Here is a 13,954-nt window from a genome sequence, read left to right as displayed (position 1 = left end):
AAAATTAATCCACTTTTTTTTCAATAAATTGTCTTGTTAGCTGAATATATTGGACAAAATTAGAAGCTCAGATTCAGACACCTATGGGCTATACACCGGTCTTCCCCACTTCCCTGTATTCTTGTCACCCGAAGAGCAGAGCTCCCAAGTTGCCACAGAGCTTGTCTTTACTACGAAACACTCTGGATCCCTGAACTATAAAAGGACTCATGAAGACTGATTTAGATAAGTACAAAAGAGCATTTTAAAAGGCCAAAGTGAAACTTAATGATATTGTTCATAAAATATATTTGTTGTTAATCTCTGTCGTCCATAAAATATATTTGCTGCTAATCCCTTCAGATGTTTTTCCCTTTCTCCTTTCCACTCCATATGGGTCTTTTTCTTCCCCAGCACGTTAAAAGCACAGGGTAACTCATGGTGTTTGAAATAAGCAGATTCATGGGTTTATCTCATTCATGAAAAAGCTTTCTTAAACCTAAAAACACAGGCTTTTTGATATTGTTATTCTTTGAAAACGTTAAGAATCAAATGGAATGAATAGGGATATTTTAATGATGAAAGTATAATTTATAAAGAAAGTATGATAGTGAAGTTTGAGTCACAACAGCTACGAAATGTTTTCAGATATAATTCTTAGCAATCCAACTTAAAAAAAAAAACCACAATCATGGTTAAATCTCAATCACAATAGCAAAAAAAAAAAATGAACTTTAGAATATACTTAATAGGAGTATGTAAGATCCTTGTGATCAACCTTAGCAAAAGCCATAATGAAGGGTCTGAATAAAACGAAGGGTAGTATTTTTATTCAATAGGAAGAATAAACATTGTAAAAAATGGTAGTCTTCCTCAAATTGATATAGATTTAGTGGAATTCAAATCAGAATTGCATATTTTTTAACAGTTACTGTTGGAACCTGGTGATAATAAATTTCAACTATAAAGGTAAATGCAAATGAATAGTCCAATAACCAGAATTTTTAAAAGAAAATCAAGGGGGGGGGGATTGCTTCAACAAAATAAATTCTAAACAAATAAAATAGTGTGGTACTATAACAGAGAGCGATAGAACAGAGTCCAGAAAAACCTGTGTGTGTATACAGACACATACATATACTTTTTATAACATATGTATAAATAGAATATACATTAAAGGTAGGATTTCAAATCTATGGAGAATAAGTACATTATTGAGTAGATTACATCAGTTTGAATACCAGCTCCTCAGAGGTGCCACTCCGGCTCTGCCTAGCTAAAACTGACATCACACTCCACCATGCCGCCCTGCTGGGTGGCCACCACAGCACCTAACAGTGTCCTCAGTGATTATTTCTTCTTCATTGCTGTGCCCAGACAGGATCTAGGAGAAAGGGGCCCATCCTGACTCATTCACTGCTCTCTTCGGAGCGTAACCACATAACATGTGGTAGGCGGGTGCTCAATCCCTGTTTAGCGAATGGATGATGAAATGCTTCACCACATCTTTAAATGAAGTTGGACTAGGAGCACCTGGGTGGCTCAGTCGGTTAAGTGTCTGACTTTAGCTCAGGTCATGACCTCACAGCTCTTGAGTTCAAGCTCCACCTCAGACCCTGCGCTGACAGCTCAGAGCCTGGAGCCTGCTTCGGATTCTGTGTCTCCCTCTCTCTCCGCCCCTTCCCTGCTTGTGCTCTCATTCTCTCTCTCTCTCAAAAATAAATAAAACATTAAAAAAAAATTTAAATGAAGTTGGACTACAATCTCTCATTATATACAATAAATTCCATATAGCCCAAGGATGTAAATTTAACATGATAAAACTAATAGAAAATGTAGAAGAATATTTATATAATCTTAGGATACAGAAAGCCTTTCAGAGCCTGATTCCAAAGCCAAACAAAGGAAAAGGAAAGTTAACTGCATAAAACTTCCAAAACTGATTTCTGGCAGAAGATGTTATAAACAGATATAAAAGAAAAATGACAGGGAATAAATAATATTGGTGATTTATGGCAAAGGATTAGTATCCACATTACATAAGAGGCTTCTTTTATACATAAACCACCCAGTATAAAACTGGACAAAGGATGTAAATAGGTATTTAAAAGGCCAGAAGAATGCTTAGTTTTGAGGGCTTGAGACCTGTAATTATATATTATAGCCTTAAGAATTTTTTTTTACAACTACATGCCTAATATTTATATTCAGAAAAAGAAGATTAAATTTATTTTTAAGTTTATTTTGAGAGAGAGAGCATGCACGCACAAGTAGGGGAGGGGCAGAGAGAGAGGGAGAGAGAGAATTGCCAGCAGGCTGTGTACTGTCAGCACAGAGCCCAATGCGGGGCTTGAACCACGAACCGTGAGGTCATGGCCTGGGCCAAAACCAAGAGTCAGACGCTTAACCGACTGAGCCACCCAGGTGCCCCAAGAAGATAAAATTTAAGGGCAAATATGAGTCATATTTGTGCGATTCACAGTCACATCTCTGGCCAATAGGGGAAAGACGCACTGATGCGTCCCAACTCCAAGTGTCATGGTCATCCAAGACAAAGACTGAGGAGCTGTTCCAGGATAAGGGAGGCTAAGGAGATGTAGCAGCTGAATCCCAGTTGTAATCGAGATTGGTTCTGGACCAGACAAAGGACATTTGTGGGAAAATATGTGTAAGGTTAGCAGATTAGCTAATAGCACTGTATCCATGTAAATCTCCTCATTCAGTACTTGTATTTTGGTTACATAAAACAAGAGCTTGTTTCTAGGAAACACCTACTGAAATATTCAGAAATCAAACCAGTGATTGCCTGGCATAGGGGATGTACTGGATGGTGGTGACAACACTTTCTGAGGTGATGAAAATGTTGTCTAGCTTGTTTGGGGCAGTGATTATGTTGGTGCACAAGTTTGTCAAAACTCAATGAATTATATGCTTAAAACGGGTTATTTTATATAAATTATACCTGGGAAAAAAGCTGATTTTAAAACTTAACACTGTTTTAACTAAATAGAATCAAGGCTACTGACAACCAAATCACAACCTTCATCAACCAAAATCTTCTGAACACTCCCCCTTTAAACCTTCTTTTCCAGAAATTCCGTCTTTCTCCTGCCTAGATTTTGGTGTGTTATGAAGCCTTTTATAATGGAGCTTGACAATACAAAGGAGAGAAAGTAGTACAGAAACAGAAATCACAACAGCTAATAATTGTCTTCACGAAGCCTTCTTTGAACTGGTTCCTTTGATAAATAAGCGACATATCTGATCTTATGAACAGACAAAACACAAGTCCTGTGGGATTGGAGGAGACAAGGTTACACAAGCCTAACCTTAAAAAGAAAAAAAAAACAAAAACAAAACTTAGGGTCTCCTGGACCAAGTCCCCCTAATATCTTATTCCTTTTCCAGAGGAGCAACACCTCCAGGTTCTAGTAAAAACTAGCAGGTTCCATTTGCAAGCAATCTCGCAGGGCAAAAAAAAACACAAAAAAACCCAAAAAACAAAAAACCCTGGGCTTCTCACTACTCTTTCATGCATGATTTCTTTCTTTCTTTTTCTTTCTTTCTTTCTTCCTTTCTTTCTTTTTCTTTCTTTCTTTCTTTCTATGTTTGTTTATTTTTGAGAGAGAGAGAGAGAGAGAGAGAGACAGAGCACGAGCAGGGGAGGGGCAGAGAGAGAGGGAGACACAAAATCTGAAGCCGGCTCCAGGCTCTGCGCTGTCGGCACAGAGCCCAAAGCAGGGCTTGAACTCATGAACTGTGAGATCATGACCTGAGCTGAAGTCAGACACTCAATCGACTGAGCCACCCAGGTGCCCCTGCATGATTTCTTTTAGCTGTTGGGACACTGCTTCTTCCTAAGAAAGCTAGGAACATGCCACCTCTCTTATCAAAATTCCTCCTCTTTGAGCCAAAGCATAAGAGACTCTTAAAAACTGAGAACAAACTGAGGGTTGATGGGGGGTGGGAGGGAGGGGAGGGTGGGTGATGGGTATTGAGGAGGGCACCTTTGGGGATGAGCATTGGGTGTTGTATGGAAACCAATTTGACAATAAACTTCATATATTGAAAAAAAAATTCCTCCTCTTCTACCCCCATGCCTAGCATACACACAAACTCCTTCCTCCTTCCTGGCATTTGACCCCAAACTTTGTATCTGATTCCTTCTCACCACCAGTCACTGCCACATTTGCTCCACCAAGCTGGAATAATGCTAGGAATGCCTTACGGAGAGTACCTTTAACATTCCAGTAACTACGCTGGGCACTTTCTACTTACATTCTTTCATGTTTCAACAGACGCAGGAAGTACATATTATTAAACGAAATCAACCAGGTGAAATGCTTAAGAATGTCAAGTATGTGGCAAAGGATCAGTTAGTGTGGTTATTTCCATCATCCTCATTAGGAACTTCAGGGAAGTCAGGTTACTTATCCAAGACAATGCAACTATTAATGGTAGAGTCAGGATTTAATCTTGGGACACTTTAACTCCATCACAGCAAATCTTCTCCAGTTATCCCTATCCAACCTTACTTCTCCCGGTTGCCACACTGATGTCCTCCTCCAGGTCTTGGGACACTGACAGTCTGGGTACCTAGCCATACTTGTTCTTATTATCCTATTCACGTACGGTCATCATGACTGTATCTTGTAGAGAAGTGACTTCTTTTACGTTCCCTGAGAGTCCGTAAACCCAGACCAATTTTCATATGATTTTCGTTCCTTTTGTGACCCTTGAGCGCCACCAAAAGCCCAGCAGTCCAGGGCTTCCAGCTGAATGAGGGCTTCCCGCTGAGGGACACTAATGGGGGATATGTGGGAAATTTTCAGATTTAGAGATTTCTGTAGCCCTGTCCTCTGCAGTGAAGCCCAGGTACAGTATGGGAATAAGTAGTAGGGAGTAAGGGAGAGGTTTCAGAGAGAAGGAGTTTACCTGAGTTCCCAGTGGCAGAGGCCAAGCAGCCATTGCCTTCTCTTTCCTTCCTGTGGGACCCTTCCTAGGGGATGGGCAGGATCCAGAGGAGACGGAGCTGAGGGAAGGAAAAGAAACCATGAGAAATGAGGCTCCTGCAACAACAAAAAATAAAATACCTACAGAGAAACCAAATAAGATATGTGTGGTATTGACTTAAGAAAAACTGGAGTTTTTATTTATGAAATTTATTTTACTAAGCTATTTAGATTCATAAAGAAGGATGAATAGAGAGACATACCACATTCCTGGATAGGATGTCACAGTATCCTTAAGTTGTCACTTCTTTGAAATTAATTTATAAACTTCACATATTTCCAAGTTATACCAAGTAATCGTATTTTAAAGATCATTATGGAAAAGAGGTTTTTAAAAAAAATTAATTGTATTGTTTAACAACAGCCAGGAAACACTTGGAAGAATGATGAGGGAGGACCTGTCCACCAGATATCTATAAAGCTACAGTAATTAGCACAGTGTTATGGAACAGGCTGAGTCATTTACCAGATATATTGTTGACCACCAACTGCGTTACCAGGTACCATTCCTAGGGGAGAGATACCATTACAAATACAGTTGTAAACCAGATAAATTTTCTCTCTCACAGATTATAGTCTAGCCGAGAAAAGGGTCAGTAGAACAAATTAAAACCCTTCCAACACAAATGGCTCAGAAAAAATTTTACACATAAGAATTCAGGATATGAAAAAGTGATATTTCATATCAGTGAGAAAAGGATGAACTAGGACTTAGAATAAGGGCTTACCATTTGGAAAATAAAAGTTTGCACATAAAATGAAGCTACAGTACTAGAAGTACAGATGAACTTTTTGTGATCATAATGGGATAGATGATGTCCAAACACAGACTTGACACAGACTTGAAGGGATGGTTTTCATGTCTAACCATATGAAAATGTAACATTTCTGCCTAGTTAGAAAACACTGTATCATACAAAATTTAAAAACAAAACTCAGATTGCATAAAAATATTCATTAGTGTTCATAATGCAAATTTAAACAACCTTCTCAGAAAGTTAGAGTATAGGAACACCCAGACTTGATGTGGGTCCATCAGGCACACACTGCAAATGTTTACAAACTGCTACCTTTCTGGAGAGAATAAGATGTGGGAGGTATCAAAAGCCTTACAGTATGACCCAGAAATTTCATGTGAAGAGATTTAAAGAATGAGACAGGGATGGCCTATATTGTTTATAACAGATGAGGAAGACAAAAAAAAAAAAAAAGCTGAGAAAGACTACAGAGGCTTAAAGGAAGGAGTGAATAGGGCACAAACATACTTTTTCTCACACCCTTTAAAATGAGAATTGTTTTTAAACATTAGTATAACTAGATGTTTTCAAAAAATGTTTTGTAAAAAGTTTATCCACTTGGCTCAAGTGGTACTTACACAAAAACATTTGTAAAAAATCGCGAAGCTTAACATTCGTGCACTTCAAACCCTTCCAAATGTATTTCAAAACTCCTTTTTAATGTTTATTTATTTTTGAGAGAGAGAGAGAGAGAGACAGGCAGAGTGTGAACAGCGGAGGAGCAGAGAGAGGGGGAGACACAGAATCTGAAGCACGCTCCAGGCTCTGAGCTGTCAGCACAGAGCCCGACATTGGGATCGAACTCAAGAACCGGGAGATCATGACCTGAGCCACCCAAGGCCCCACAAAACTCATTAACAGTAAATGGAGAAAAGGATACTGAAATCCACATCTTTGTGTAAAAACAAAGCATTTCAATATTCATATATATACACGCCAAAATGCAGTTTTCAGGTAATTTTTTCCTTTATGCTCCTCTGAATTTTCTAGTTTTCCTATAGTGAACTTTTTCTTTTTGGGGGATGGGGGAGGAGGAGAAAAAAATGCTTTAAAAAAGGAAAGAAAAGGACTTCCTGAAATAGAAAATCTGCACGGGGTTGCCCACCCCCACCCCCCATTCCTAGAGGAGATGGGTCAAGGGGAGCCCACGCCAGCACCGCTCGGAATCGGGAACCATAGAGGGCGCGTCCGCGAGACGAGGTCTACACAAAGGGCAGGTGCTGGAGCCCCCAGACCACGCACCGGGTGCAGCATCCCCCCGAGACTTCTAAAGCGGGGCCCGGAGAAAGCCGGCAGGGAGGAACCCAGCGTGCGAACGACTCCCAGAGCCTTCGGCCCCTCACTGGCCCCCCGGGGGGGCCGCACCAGGTTCCCCGCCCTCGCCGCTCCTGACAGGTGGCGGCCCTCAGCTCTAGGTATTCCCACCCGGCCGGGCTCCCGGGACGAGAGAGGGCGCACCTGGAGCAAGCGGCCCGGCGCCGCGCTTGGACGGAGAGAGCGCTGCCCCGGGCCCATCCACCTCCGGCCCCGCCCCTCAGGGGCCTCGCCAGGCAGTCCCGGCCGCCTGCTGCTTGGGTCTCCGCCTGGCGCCAGCCCGATCCGGCCGGTCCCGCCGCAGCCCCGCACTCACCCTCTCCCTCTCCGAGCAGGGCAGCAGCAGCTAGTGCTCACGCAGTCCTGCCCGGCGCCTACGCCCGGGGCGCCGGACTACATTTCCCACAAGGCCGCAGGGATGCGGCGCCGGAGTGAGTGCGCAGGCGCGAGCCCGCGGGAGGGTGGGGCGCCTTCGACTGTAGGACCGTGGTGGCTTCCAGCAGCGTTGTCTCACGTTAGGGAGATTTTGTCTTGAGAAGCTGGGTGGGGACTGTGTGGCGACCTTACCCCCGCTACCCCAAGGAAACCCCTCCTCGTTAGAGCCTGTGGGTGCCTAACTCAGGCGTAGGGGAGAAAGGGGAAGAGAACCTTAAATAAGTCTCACTTTTCTGGTGTGAAATAACCAGTCTCTTCCAAAGTTTGTCAGAAGGTAGTAACTTGCCGCATTCTTAGTGGGCACTACGTGAACGGTGATTAAGGTGCCCCCAACCCTAGCTCAGTGTCAGGCGCTATGCTAAATGCTTCAAGATTAGCACAGTGTAGAATGCAGCAAAAATCTCCAGTTAAATATATGGCCAGAGTTGTTTCAGCTGGAACACTGGAGAAATAGATGACATTTGGTAGCTCAGGAGATCAATATGGTAGTGTAGATTGTAATATTTCGTTTTATAAAGATAACTGCTAGTTTCTTCTGTCTCTTTCTACTGCTGTGACAAAGACTTGACCAAACTTCAGACATTTCCCTCTGAGTCCTCTAGGCCACATCTTTGGGCCCAATCCCTGTCCTGCAGAGCCCTAGTTTTAGCAAGAATCCTGCTAAGTCAGTTTAGGTAGAAGCCCCATTCTTGATATATGATCAAGTTCCTTATCCTCTACTCTTGATGTTTACATTCTTGTCCTGCCTTTAGCAAGAATCCTATTGAGACAGGTTTGCAAGAATCCCCCAACTTTGCTGTCTCCTTTTGGTAATTTTCCATCCATGATCCCCTTACTCTACTTGTTGCTGTAAATCTGCAGCTGTCTTTGCTGTATTGGGAGTGGAGTTCAATTTTACTGAAGCCTCTCTCCCCTATTGCAGTAGTACTGAATAAAATATTTCTTTACTACTTTTAACTAGTGTCTTTATTTAACTAACTTTATTTCCTTTGAGAGCAGCCCCAACTATTGCAAAATGTTGAAAAATATGAAAGTCTTCACGATTCATTTATCCAAGCTAAGTAAGGTAATGCAGATAGTACCAAACTAAGTAAAAAATATGTCATTACAGTATGACAAATACCTTGAACCAACAGTTTATCCACCACTACAGGGCATTCTTACATTAGCAACTACATGAACATATTCATCATAGTTGCTCTGGTATAGAAATGGTCCTTGATAAAACTCAAAACATAAAGCGTGCAATTTCCAAACAAGTAGGCAGAGGGTATGGAACAGGGAAGAGGGAAGACAAATGACATGACATGACATGACATGACATGACATGACATGACATGAACTACATCCACAAAAAAAACTAACAACCCAGAACAAAATTTTAGACCAAATGTACATAAGGAGATGGTAGCAATAAACCTAGGTCTATCAGTAACTACTAGATATGCACATGGAATGAACTTTCGAATTAAAAATACTGTAAGACTAGATTTTTAAAAATATAGATATCTGCTAAAACAAGGATACACACATCTTCTAAGTAGAAAGATGGAAAAAGATACACCTGGCAAATAAAGAAAATTCATGTGGCTACATTTGGTTAAATGCAAAATAACACGTTAAGAAAAAACACTACTAGAAGTAGGAAAAGTAATTACATAACAATAAAAAGTTAATTCACCAAGAAAATATTAATAAACTCATGTATTTAATGATGTAGCTTCAAAATATATAAAGCAAAAATTGACAAGAGAATTGACAAATCCATTACAGAGATATTTTTAACTTATTATTATCAGTAACTGATAGAAAAGCTGATCCCCAACTCCCCCCCAAAAAGTCACCAAGTATATAGAATTTCTGAACAGCAAAATTAATGTTTGATTTAATGTAGAGACATATAGAAATTCCAAAATTAATGAAAACACATTTTTAACACTTTTATTTTAAAAAATTACCTCATGCTAGGCTATAAAGTAGTCTCGAAAGTAGTTTCAAAAGTAGTTTCAAAGAACTGGTATCAGAAAAACCACATAATTTCATAACAATGCCAAGTAGACATTTTTTTTTTTAAAACATTTTTTTTTTCAACGTTTATTTATTTTTGGGACAGAGAGAGACAGAGCATGAACGGGGGAGGGGCAGAGAGAGAGGGAGACACAGAATCGGAAACAAGCTCCAGGCTCCGAGCCATCAGCCCAGAGCCTGACGCGGGGCTCGAACTCACGGACCGCAAGATCGTGACCTGGCTGAAGTCGGACGCTTAACCGACTGCGCCACCCAGGCGCCCCTAGACATTTTTTTAAAAGATCAGAAACTTCTTTAAAAATTTAGGTAAAGGTACTATTTAGAGACTGGGCCAGTCACGCTAACAGATTCTTTCCTTTACCACACTCTCATCAGACTCTTCTGAGCTTTTTTAAAAACTGCCCCCTTGTTGCAGCAAGTACATACATACCTCCTTAATACTTGGACCGGAGGCTGCCTTTCCCTTCTCAAATTGTCATCCCTATTTCCTTAACTCAGGGGGACCCCTGCTTTCTGCCTGGATCCCTTCCTCACTGCATCCTGGAAGCTCCAGAAGTTCTGAGCTGGGACAGCCAGGATGGTTCCTGCCTCCAGACAGCGCCCTGCACTCCTGTCGTTATGCTTCATTGTAGTTCATTGGGCTTTTTACTCATTTGATGCTGGAAGGAAGTATGGATCTTGTGACTTCATTACAGACAGAAGGGGAAGCTCAAGATTCTTTATTACCTTAAAATGACATATTACTAGCTTAGTTCTTAAAACATTAGATTATTATTTTCAATACCGTGATCTCCCATATTTTAACAAATTCACAGGTAAGACATTAATGGATTACCTAATGTTAAAATATCTTTTATTTTTTTTTGATTAGGTCACTCAACTGAATTATTAAGAATCTTTCTTTTTAACTTGTGTATAGTTGACAGATGTTACATTAGTCTCAGGTGTACAACATAGTGATTAATTTATACATTATGCTATGTTCACCACACGTGTAGCTACCATCTGTCACAATACCATGCTATTGCCTTATCATTGAGTATATTCCATATGCTGTACTTTAAAATTTTTAATGTTTATTTGAGAGAGAGAGAGACAGTGCATGAGCAGGGGAGGGGCAGAGAGAGACAGAATCTAAAGCAGGCTCCAGGCTTTGAGCTGTCAGCACAGAGCCGGACATGGGGCTTGAACCCATGAACTTTGAGATCATGACCTGAGCTGAAGTTGGATGCTCAACTGACTGAGCCACCCACGTGCCCCCTATGCTGTACCTTTTATTCTTGTGACTTATTCATTCCATAAGTGGAAGCCTGTACCTCCCACTCTCCCTCACCCATTTTACCTGTGCCCCCCCCATAGTTTGTCCTCTATATTTATAGGTATGATTCTGCTTTTTCTGTGCTTATTCATTTGTTTTTGGTTTTGTTTCTTTAGATTCCACATATAAATGAAATCATATGGTATTTGTATTTCTCAGTCTGACTTAAGGAACCCTTATACACTGTTGGTGGGAATGTTGGCATAGCCACTGTGGAAAACAATATGGATTTTCCTCAAAAGTTAGAAATACTATATGGTCCAATATTTCCACTACTGCATATTGACCCCAAGAACACAAAAACACTAATTTGAAAGATATATGCACCCCTATGGTTTTTTTTTTTTTTTTTTTAAGTTTATTCTGAGAGAGAGTGAGAGAAAGCACAAGTTGGGGTAGGGATAGAGAATCCCAAGCAGGCTCCGAGCTGTCAGCTTAGAGCGAGATGTGGGGCTTAGGACCACAAACCACGAGATCATGACCTGAGCTGAATGAGTTTAACTGACTGAGCCACCCAGGTGCCCCTGCACCCCTATGTTTATTGCAGCATTATTTACAATAGCCAAGATATGGAAACCACCTAAGTGTCCACCATTGATATATGAATAGATAAGAAAGATGTGGCATATATACACAATGGATTATACTCATTCATAAAGAGGATGATAACTGCTGCCATTTGTGACAACATGGATGGGTATTATGCTAATGAAATATTAAAAATTTTAAGGCAACAAAGGAAGACAAAGAAACTGAGGGACAAGAGCAGCCTTTTGATCACAACAATCTAACATCCATTTTCTTTTTTTCTATATTTCTCACCCCAGGCTTAGGACCTTTCCTCGCCCTAAGTTCCTGTCCTGGCCCACAGGGCAGCTCCATGGATAACAGGCCTGTGACTCTGTGTATCTGGAACTCTGACTTTGCCCACAGAATCCTGGTCAGTAGCCTGGTAAATGAGGCTCCTTACAAGGACAGATATCACATTTCCTGAAGCAAAGGAAGAGCCCTTCCGGGCCAGGAATTCTTTAGTTAAAATCCTTTCGTTCTGTCAGTTTTCAGATTTTTTCATTCATTACTGAACCTGAATAATATCCAGACACACAGATACTTCCTGACAGGTTTTTGAGTACAGGGATCAGATGTTACTTCTACCAGTGATGCTGGTTCCTGACCTTTCCATTTAAAGATTTATCATCTCCCACCGGCAAACATAAAGGCGCCCTGAGTGAGAGAGATCAGTACTTCAAAGAGAGGGAGCCACATACGCAAATGTACAGGTGGGTGATAGCATGGCACATTTGTAGAACATTAAATAATGAGAATGACAGAGGTTGAAGCTTGAGAAGAAGGCAGAGGCCAATTAAGACCAAAGGTCTTAATTGCTATTCTAAAGGAATTTGAATTTGATTCCGAAATTATAGAACCAATTAAAGATTATATGTAAGGGAAATTGCTCTGATGATAATGTGTGGAGAATGAGTTTAGGAGGTCGAAGATAACTGAACAGACTGAAGCTTAGAAGTTAAGCACCTGACTCTTGATTTCGGCTCAGGTCATAATCTCACCTTTTGTGAGATCAAGCCCCATATCAAGCTCTGCACTGGCAGCGCAGAGCCTGCTTGGGATTCTCTCTCTCCCTCTCTCTCTGTCCCTGCCCTGCTTTCAAGCATGTGCTCTCTCAAAATAAATAATTTTTTTTTTTTAAGGGAGTACTTATTTCACTCTCTGGAGAATTGCTATTCTTTCAAAACTGGGCTCAGGCATCACTGTCATATAGGTCACTGTATATGGTCAAGGTCCCTTGGTTAGGCTCTGTCCCTTCTTTCTGAATCCTGTTTAAATCTCTATAAGATGTTCTGTAACACAGTATCATTGTAACCTCTATTTCTCTGTGAAAAATACCTCAATGTTATGATAATTTGCATATTTATTCACTATTCCCTTCAACCCCATCCTCTCAATTCATGACTTCTTGAAGATAGGGACTGTTTCTCTTTCCTGTATAATTACCAGCGCCCAGGATAGTGCTTGGCTCAAACCTGGGATTAAGCAAACCATTTCTAAGGCTTAGAATTATTTCCTTTATTTGCCTTTGCAGTCTTTTTTTTTTTTTTAATTTGAAAAGATCAAGTAGGGAAAACATGCTTTTATTTCATGAGATTGATTCATTTTCAAGATGTTGCCACAGTGACATGTTCTTTAAATTACTTCTTAGGATTTCTTTTGCAGCCAACTAAAAAAAATATTAATAGCTTTAACTCTGAAGCTATTAACCTTGAAGTTAAAAAAGTACATTTTTTTCTACTTAAATTAACATGCTGTTCAGAACACAGCAAGTACAGTTAAATAATAAATGACTTCAAGGCGACTAAGAAGTAATTCTGAGAACAAAATTAGAAATTGTTTTAGGGGCACCTGGTTGGCTCAGTCTCACAATTTGTGGATTTGAGCCCTGCGTTGGGCTCTGTGCTGACAGCTCAGAGCCTGGAGCCTGCTTCAGATTCTGTGTCTTCCTCTCTCTCTGCCCATCTCCCGCTCATGACCTGTATGTTCTCTCCAAAATAAATAAATGTTAAAAAACTTTTTTTAAAAGAAATTGTTTTAAAAATTTTGAGAGACTCTTGATGTAGTTTGGAAATAACTAGAAGAATAAAGGAGTAAGAGAACAGGGTTTTTTTTTTCCTTTCTCTTTTTTAATGAAAACCATGCAGAACGTTTGACAACAGTTTTGCAAAAGGCAAATTCCAGAGACTGAGGTAGTTTGCAGTTTGTTTTTTATCTATTATTTGGTCTACATGTGCATATATTTTAAGATCAATTATCTTTTGCTACTGGCTCATACAGTTGATGTCTTTGAGAAACCCAGAATTCCTACCCCCAGATTTTTCTCATGTTTACCTATCACATATAGTGTATAATGCTCTATAAAGAGATAGAAAAATCCCCATCTTTTATCTTCCAAGTGGTTAAAATCAGTATTTGCAACTGTGATTTACTTGTCTTGGGATATTTTCAAAAGTGACAAAAAGGTACAAAAGTTTTCCATATACTCATTACATACTCAAAGC

Source organism: Puma concolor, chromosome A1, assembly GCF_028749965.1.
Source record: "Puma concolor isolate L17-30 chromosome A1, mPumCon1.1.hap2, whole genome shotgun sequence".
Classification (NCBI taxonomy): domain Eukaryota; kingdom Metazoa; phylum Chordata; class Mammalia; order Carnivora; family Felidae; genus Puma; species Puma concolor.
The sequence above is the reverse complement of the archived record's forward strand: the minus strand, read 5'-3'. Positions refer to the sequence as shown.